The following is a 7,972-nucleotide window of genomic DNA, read 5'->3' as shown; positions in this document are numbered from 1 at the left end:
AGATGCGGAACTCTCCTCCGGCTTACCTGATGTAACAAGGAAGTGCCGGGCTAAGGTTATCTCTGATTTACGTTCTTTTTTACCTTTGGCGGGTTTCATTCGTCAACCCCTCAATTCATCTGACTCAAACTATCAGGATACTTCACCTTCCTCTGGAGAATCCATGCAATCCAACATGCCGGCTTTCAAGACTGCTCCAGGGTAATGTCAACTTATTTATCTTTATGCTTATCTTACTCATGTTTTTGTACTAACCCTTCTGATTTGCACATAGCATAAAAGTGAAGCCCAGCAAAAGGGCGAAGAAAAATAAGCCGGCCAAAGAGCCGGTCATGAGTGACCCGGAGCTCAGAACCACCGCTCTTGACACCTCCACACATGAGCCACCACCTGAACCGGCCCATGATATTCTAGCACCAACTTCTGATCCGCCTAACGAACAAGCTCTTGACGGTTCTAATAATCCGGAGATTCCCAGCCCGGCCAAAATAGATGACCCGGAAGTCGAGATCCTGAAGACTCAGTTTGTTGAACCGGGACGGCCCGCTGTACTTGCAAAGTGTTCTGCCAAGGAAGAACTTTTGGAACGCCGAAAAGCCAAGCTGGACGTCACTGATTATACTCATCTGAGTATTGGAGAAATTGTCTCTGGCTATATAAGTCAAGTGCACAACAGCCGTGACCTGGAAATTGATATGGTGAAACAAATTGACCAAAAATCTGAGGTATAACTCTTGTTGCTACTCCTTATTCCTCCTTACTGTATCAGCCCCCAAGTCTATTGATTATGATGAAAATATGCTGTAGACTTAATACTAGCTGGGTGGTGTTTGCCCGAAACCCGGCTTATCCTGTAGCACTCTTAGGCCGGCTTAAAACCAGATGTTTGAACCGGTCCTTACCATGCTATAATAAAATATTTGAACTACAATATGCATTAGCCCCCAAGTGCCAAGTATCTTTGCTTGCAAAGTGCTTGGGACTTAATTTCCATGAACCGCCGTAGTAATTCAGAGTTCTTCAGCATACATTAGCCCCCAAGTGTCAAGTGTCTTTGCTTGCAAAGTGCTTGGGACTTAATGCTGTACTATAACAATGCTGACTGTAACCCGGCATTGATACAGGCCACCATAAGTCAATTTGAGTCGGAGATTGCTGATCTGAAGAATCGCCTGGGAGCTTAGGAGACTGAAATCCAAAAGGCCAACTCCAAATTTGAGTTCAGCGTATCTGAATAGGAGAAATTAAAGAAAAGCCTTGAAGCCAATAAGAAAGTATGGGCTGATGAAAAGGCCTCCTTGATCACCCGGGCAGAGAAAGCAGAGGCGGCTCTCGCAGACACAACGGCTGAATTAACCGGCTTAAGACGCCATATATCTCATATGGTCTTAGGAATCTTTGGTAAGCTATTCTGCAAGTGTTAAATACTGTAAATCTTTCTCCGTCAAGTATCTTACTTGTCACCTCCGTCTCACCTGATGTTTGTTAATGCAGGCCCCAGGAGCTCTAATCTAAACCAGAACATGTTAATTAAGCTGAAGGCGGTTTATACATTGGTGGAACAACTCTACACCGGGTCACAACGTGCTTTAGCCGTTGTGGCTTTGTCAAATGAGGTTCCCAATCTCTTGGCTGATGTACTGAGACGGCTTGCTGTGCTTCCTCAATGGGTCCAAGAATTGAGACGTGCTTCTGCAAGAGCCGCTGCTATAGCCGCTTTAAGCTGGGCCATGGCATGGTTACTAGAGCTGGACCTAGCCGACATCGCCCTTGGATATCCAAGCTTTAAGGAGGATGGCACCCCATTTGAGGAGAAGGACTTCACCGCCTGCGTGAAGGAAATACATCCTGTGGCCACTCTGATTGGGAATGACACGGACCTCACCAAATACCATCCGGGTTACGATAGCCAAAATCAGAGGATCGCAACACCACGTTATGATGCAATCAGCTTGATTTGTCCAATTCGTAAGCATACCTTCGCCCCTGAAGTCGATCCGTCCGGGTTAATTGATGATGAAGCTAAATTTGAAGCTTTGAGTGGCATTGACTGGTCATCATCAACCTTCCAGGACCGGACAGCCGACGAAGGAGCGGAGAGGGATAACCCGGAAGCTTCAGGACAGCAAAACGAGTGATCCGTCAGGCGTCTTATTTCTATGCTTTGTGAAAAACAATGCTTCATTATCCAGACTCGGGGAGTCTTGTAATATGGTAGAAAAACACTTGATTTTGTCGGGCCTTCGCGCATGTTCGAGGCGCTCAATACTTTCTTAAGCCGCCATCATTATATGCTTCCGGTTTATACTGGTCTTCTGCTTTCTTCGTGCTGAAAAATTCACTTGCATTGCCCTGCATATAGAACAAACACAAGTCCCTTGGCGGCTTACCGCATAGGGGGTCATATAATGTATTGATAACCCGAAGTGTGAACCAAAAATCATACAAAGGCTGGTTTTCAATTATATCCTTGAGACATAATCGTAACAGCATACCTGTGATCCTTTGGTGACCTTGCCGGCTTATGTGACCCGAACAATGAGGGTAAGCTTTTTAATCCTGAAACTTGGCACATATGATGTTTGCTATGCGCTAACAATTGTATTTGATGAAAATTAAGCCGGTGGAATAAAAATCATCCCATAAACGCTTTCAGACAATGATCTCAAAACAGTCAAATAATTGTTATTGCAAAGGTGTTATGAACAATAGACAAAATTCAAAGGCTTCTGATTCAAATACGATCAGAAAACCATTCCAAAGGGGTTAAGCTAAGATTCAGATATGATCATATAGCCCCCAGTGGCTTTGGCGATGCCGATCAAGTGGGTATCGACAACTATGTTCTCTTTGGTTCGAATACGACCTATGTTTGAACAGGAAGCCCCCAAGTGACCATAAGAGTTGTTTAATGACGCTGATTCGAATACGATCCACGTCAGACCCAAAGGGGTTAAGCTATGATTCAAATATGATCAAGAAGCCCCCTAGTGGGTTTGGCAGTATGCCGATCAAGAGGGTATCGACAACTATGTTCTCTTTGGTTCGAACACGACCTATGTTTGAACAGGAAGCCCCCAAGTGATCATGGCTAGATTCAGATATGATCATAAGCCGTACCAAAAGGAAAGCTGGATTCGAATATGATCCGATCCCTATTGGTTGTTTCAACAACATAATAAGGAAGACATGTTAACATTTTGAGGATGAAAAGGACGGAGGTCCTGCTTTATTGCTTTTTATAATATATACATCTCAAATGTGTACATCCTGAGAGCCGGTGGCTCAAGTGTAGTAGGGCCGAAGATGAGCGATATTCCATGGCCGACGGGTCTCCTCCTCCGACTTACATGAGTCTTTGTGCTCTCGAACATCGATGATGTAATATGACCCGTTGTTCAAGTTCTTGCTGACCACAAAGGGTCCTTCCCAGGGAGGGGATAACTTGTGCATGTCGGATTGATCCTGGATGAGCCGGAGCACTAAATCACCTTCCTGAAAGGTTCTGGATCTAACCCGGCGGCTGTGGTGGCGGCGCAGGTCTTGCTGGTAAATCACCGAGCGGGCTATTGCCAAGTCTCGCTTTTCATCCAACAAGTCAAGTGCATCTTGACGGGCTTGTTCATTATCAGCTTCAACGTAAGCCACCACTCGGGGCGAGTCATGACGGATGTCACTTGGCAGGACCGCCTCTGCTTTGTAAACCATGAAGAAAGGTGTATAACCCGTAGAACTATCAGGTGTAGTGTTGATGCTCCAAATCACAGAGGGTAACTCCTCCACCCAACAACCCGACGTCCGCTGTAAGGGGACCAAGAGCCGGAGTTTTATACCTTTCAAGATCTCCTGATTGGCTCTTTCTGCTTGACCATTGGATTGAGGATGAGCCACCGCCGAAACATCAAGCCGGATATGCTCTCGTTGACAGAACTCTTCCATAGCACCTTTGGAGAGATTAGTGCCATTATCAGTTATGATGCTGTGTGGAAAACTAAAATGAAAGATCACCTTTTTCATGAACTGAACTGCCGTGGCTGCATCACACTTACTGACCGGCTCTGCCTCAACCCACTTTGTAAACTTATCCACTACCACCAGGAGGTGTGTCTTTTTATACTTAGACCTTTTGAAAGGCCCGACCATATCAAGACCCCAGACTGTAAACAACCAAGTAATTGGAATCATCCTCAGTTCTTGAGCCGGCACATGAACTCGATGTGAGAATTTTTGGTAGCTGTCACACTTACTGACCAGATCTTCCGCATCAGCATGAGCCGTCAGCCAATAAAAACCATGACGGAAAGCCTTGGCCACAAGAGACTTTGAGCCGGCATGATGACCACAATCGCCTTCATGGATCTCCCGAAGTATTTCCTGACCTTCCGCAGGCGACACACAACGCTGAAACGCCCTGGTGACACTGCGATGATGCAGCTCATTATGAACAATGGTCATGGACTTAGACCGCCAGATGATTTGCCTCGCCGAGGTCTCATCCCCGGGCAACTCTCCCCGGGTCATGTAAGCCAAATATGGCACTGTCCAATCCGGGATGACGTGAAGAGCCGCCACCAACTGCGCTTCTGGGTCTGGAACAGCTAAGTCCTCCTCTGTAGGTAACTTGGTACCGGCTTACGCTGAGATCCCAGCCGGCTTAAAGCATCATCCGCCTCATTCTTCCTTCGATCAATGTGCTCCACTTGATAACCCTTGAAGTGCCCAGCTACAACATCAACTTCGTGACGATAAGCCGCCATGAGGGGATCCTTGGAGTCCCACTTGCCTAACACCTGCTGAGCCACGAGATCTGAGTCGCCCAAGCACCTTACCCGGCTCAAATTCATCTCTTTGGCCATCCGAAGACCATGGAGTAAGGCCTCATAGTCAGCTGCATTATTAGTACAAGGAAACATGAGTCGGAGCACATAACAAAATTTGTCACCTCGAGGGGAAGTTAAAACGACTCCAGCCCCCGAGCCTTCCAACTGCATGGATCCATCAAAGTGGATAGTCCAATACGTGTTGTCCGGCTTCTCCTCAGGTGTCTGCAGCTCTTCCCAATCATTGATAAAGTCCACCAGTGCTTGAGACTTAATAGCAGTGCGTGACACATACTTCAAACCATGAGGCCCAAGCTCAATGGCCCACTTGGCGACTCGTCCTGTGGCCTCTCTGTTTTGGATGATGTCTCCCAAGGGAGCAGAGCTTACCACGGTGATGAGGTGACCCTGGAAGTATTGTTTAAGCTTCCGGCTCGCCATGAACACCCAATAAACAAGCTTCTGCCAATGTGGATATCTTTGCTTAGACTCAATGAGCACCTCACTGATGTAATAAACCGGCCGTTGCACCAGATGCTCCTTGCCAGCCTCCTTGCGCTCCACCACAATTGCAACACTAACATCACGTGAATTAGCGGCCACGTATAACATCAGTGGCTCTTTATCAATGGGAACTGCAAGGACTGGGGGCTCAGATAACTGTCTCTTTAAGTCTTCAAAGGCAGCATTAGCAGCATCACTCCAGACAAAAGTGTCTGTTTTCTTCATCATCTGATACAGTGGTATGGCCTTCTCACCTAACCGGCTTATGAACCGGCTTAAAGCAGCGATACGACCCGCCAGTCGCTGAACGTCATTGATGCACGCCGGTTTAGCCAAAGATGCAATTGCCTTGATCTTCTCCGGATTAGCTTCAATGCCTCTGTTGGAGACTAGGAAACCCAAAAGCTTGCCCGCTGGCACACCAAATACACATTTGGCCGGGTTAAGCATCATCTTATAGACCCGGAGATTATCAAAAGTTTCCTTTAGATCATCTATCAAGGTTTCCTTCTCTCTGGATTTCACCACTATATCATCCACATAAGCATGAACATTGCGCCCAATCTGATTGTGGAGACAGTTCTGTACACACCACTGATGTCGCCTGGGCACTCTTGAGCCCGAAAGGCATTGACACATAGCAGAAGGCTCCAAACAGAGTAATGAAAGCCGTCTTCTCCTGGTCCTTAACTGCCATCTTGATCTAATGATAACCAGAGTAAGCATCTAAAAAGCTCAAACGATCACAACCCGCCGTAGAATCAATGATTTGATCAATACGGGGGAGAGCAAAGGGATCAGCCGGACAAGCCTTATTTAAGTCCGTGTAATCCACACACATCCGCCAGGTGCCATTCTTCTTAAGTACAAGCACCGGGTTAGCCAACCACTCGGGGTGAAAAACTTCAACAATAAACCCGGCCGCTAAGAGCCGGGCCACCTCCTCTCCGATAGCTTTCCGTCTTTCTTCGTTGAACCACCGAAGAAATTGCCTGACCGGCTTAAACTTTGGATCAATATTAAGAGTGTGCTCAGCGAGTTCCCTCGGTACACCCGGCATGTCAGAAGGTTTCCATGCAAAGATGTCCCGGTTCTCATGGATGAACTCGATGAGCGCGCTTTCCTATTTAGGATCCAGATTGGCACTGATACTGAACTGCTTAGACGAATTGCCTGGAGTAAAATCAACAAGCTTGGTTTCATCAGCCGACTTAAATTTCATCACCGGGTCATGCTTTGTGGTTGGCTTCTTGAGAGGTGTCATGTCCGCCGGGTCAACATTATCCTTATAAAACTTCAGTTCCTTTGCTGCACAAACAGATTCAGCATAAGCAGCATCGCCCTCCTCACATTCCAGGGCTATCTTTCGACTCCCATGCACCGTAATGGTGCCCTTGTGACCCGGCATCTTGAGCTGCAAATAAAAAAAACACGGCCGTGCCATGAACTTGGCATAAGCCGGCTGTCCAAACAGAGCGTGATATGGGCTTTTGATCTTGACCACCTCAAAGGTTAATTTCTCAGCCCTAGAATCATATTCATCTCCGAAGGCTACCTCCAACTCAATCTTGCCAACTGGGTATGCTGACTTACCAGGCACCACTCCATGAAAAACGGTGTTGGATGTCTTTAAAATTTTGTCAGTCAACCCCATACGTCGGAAGGTCTCATAATAAAGGATGTTGATGCTGCTACCTCCATCCATGAGCACCTTAGTGAATTTATATCCACCAACTTGAGGTGCTACCACCAAGGCTATCTGACCCGGATTATCAACCCGGGGAGGGTGATCTTCCCTGCTCCACACAATAGGCTGCTCTGACCACCTCAAATAACGGGGAACTGCCGGCTCAACAACGTTCACAACCCTTTTATGAATCTTCTGGTCTTGTTTTCATAAGCTAGCGGTGAACACATGATACTGCCCACTATTCAGCTGCTTTGGATTGCTTTGATAACCCGACTGCTGCTGCTGACCTCCCTGACCAGACTGCTGCTGATTATAGCCACCTTGATTTCCCTGAAAGCCGGAATTTGACCCGCCACCGGGGCCATGGAAATCTCCGGCCCCTGAGCCGCCACCCGGCCCATGATTGCTGCCGAACGTGTTGGAATTCTTGAAAGCCTTCATGATCGTGCAATCCTTCCATAAGTGAGTGGCTGGCCTTTCCTGGGTGCTTTGTCTCGGACAGGGTTCATTGAGTAGCTGCTCAAGAGATGGACCTGACCCGCCAGATTGAGGGGGCGGCCTCCCCTTGCGTCTCTGACTGTTACCTTGTGTATTAGCGTTGGCCACAAACTCCGGGTTACCATCGGCCTTACGCTTATTGCCTCCTTGATTCGCCGGGTTATGCTGACCCTTTCCATTGCCGTTCTTCCTTCCCTTCCCTGTCGTTTCCTCATCAGACGCGGGATCCTTGGTACTATCAGAATCGGCGTATTTGACTAGAGCCGCCATCAGCTGACCCATATCATTACAATCACGCTTGAGGCGCCCCAGCTTCTGTCTTAGCGGTTCAAATCGGCAATTTTTCTCCAACATGAGGACTGCAGAGCCGACATCCATCTTGTCAGACGAATGTATTATCTCCTTGACCCGGCGCACCCAATGAGTGGTAGATTCACCCTCCTCTTGCTTACAATTAGTT

The sequence above is a fragment of the Triticum urartu genome, chromosome 7, assembly GCF_003073215.2.
Source record: "Triticum urartu cultivar G1812 chromosome 7, Tu2.1, whole genome shotgun sequence".
NCBI classification, from domain to species: Eukaryota; Viridiplantae; Streptophyta; class Magnoliopsida; order Poales; family Poaceae; genus Triticum; species Triticum urartu.
The sequence above is the reverse complement of the archived record's forward strand: the minus strand, read 5'-3'. Positions refer to the sequence as shown.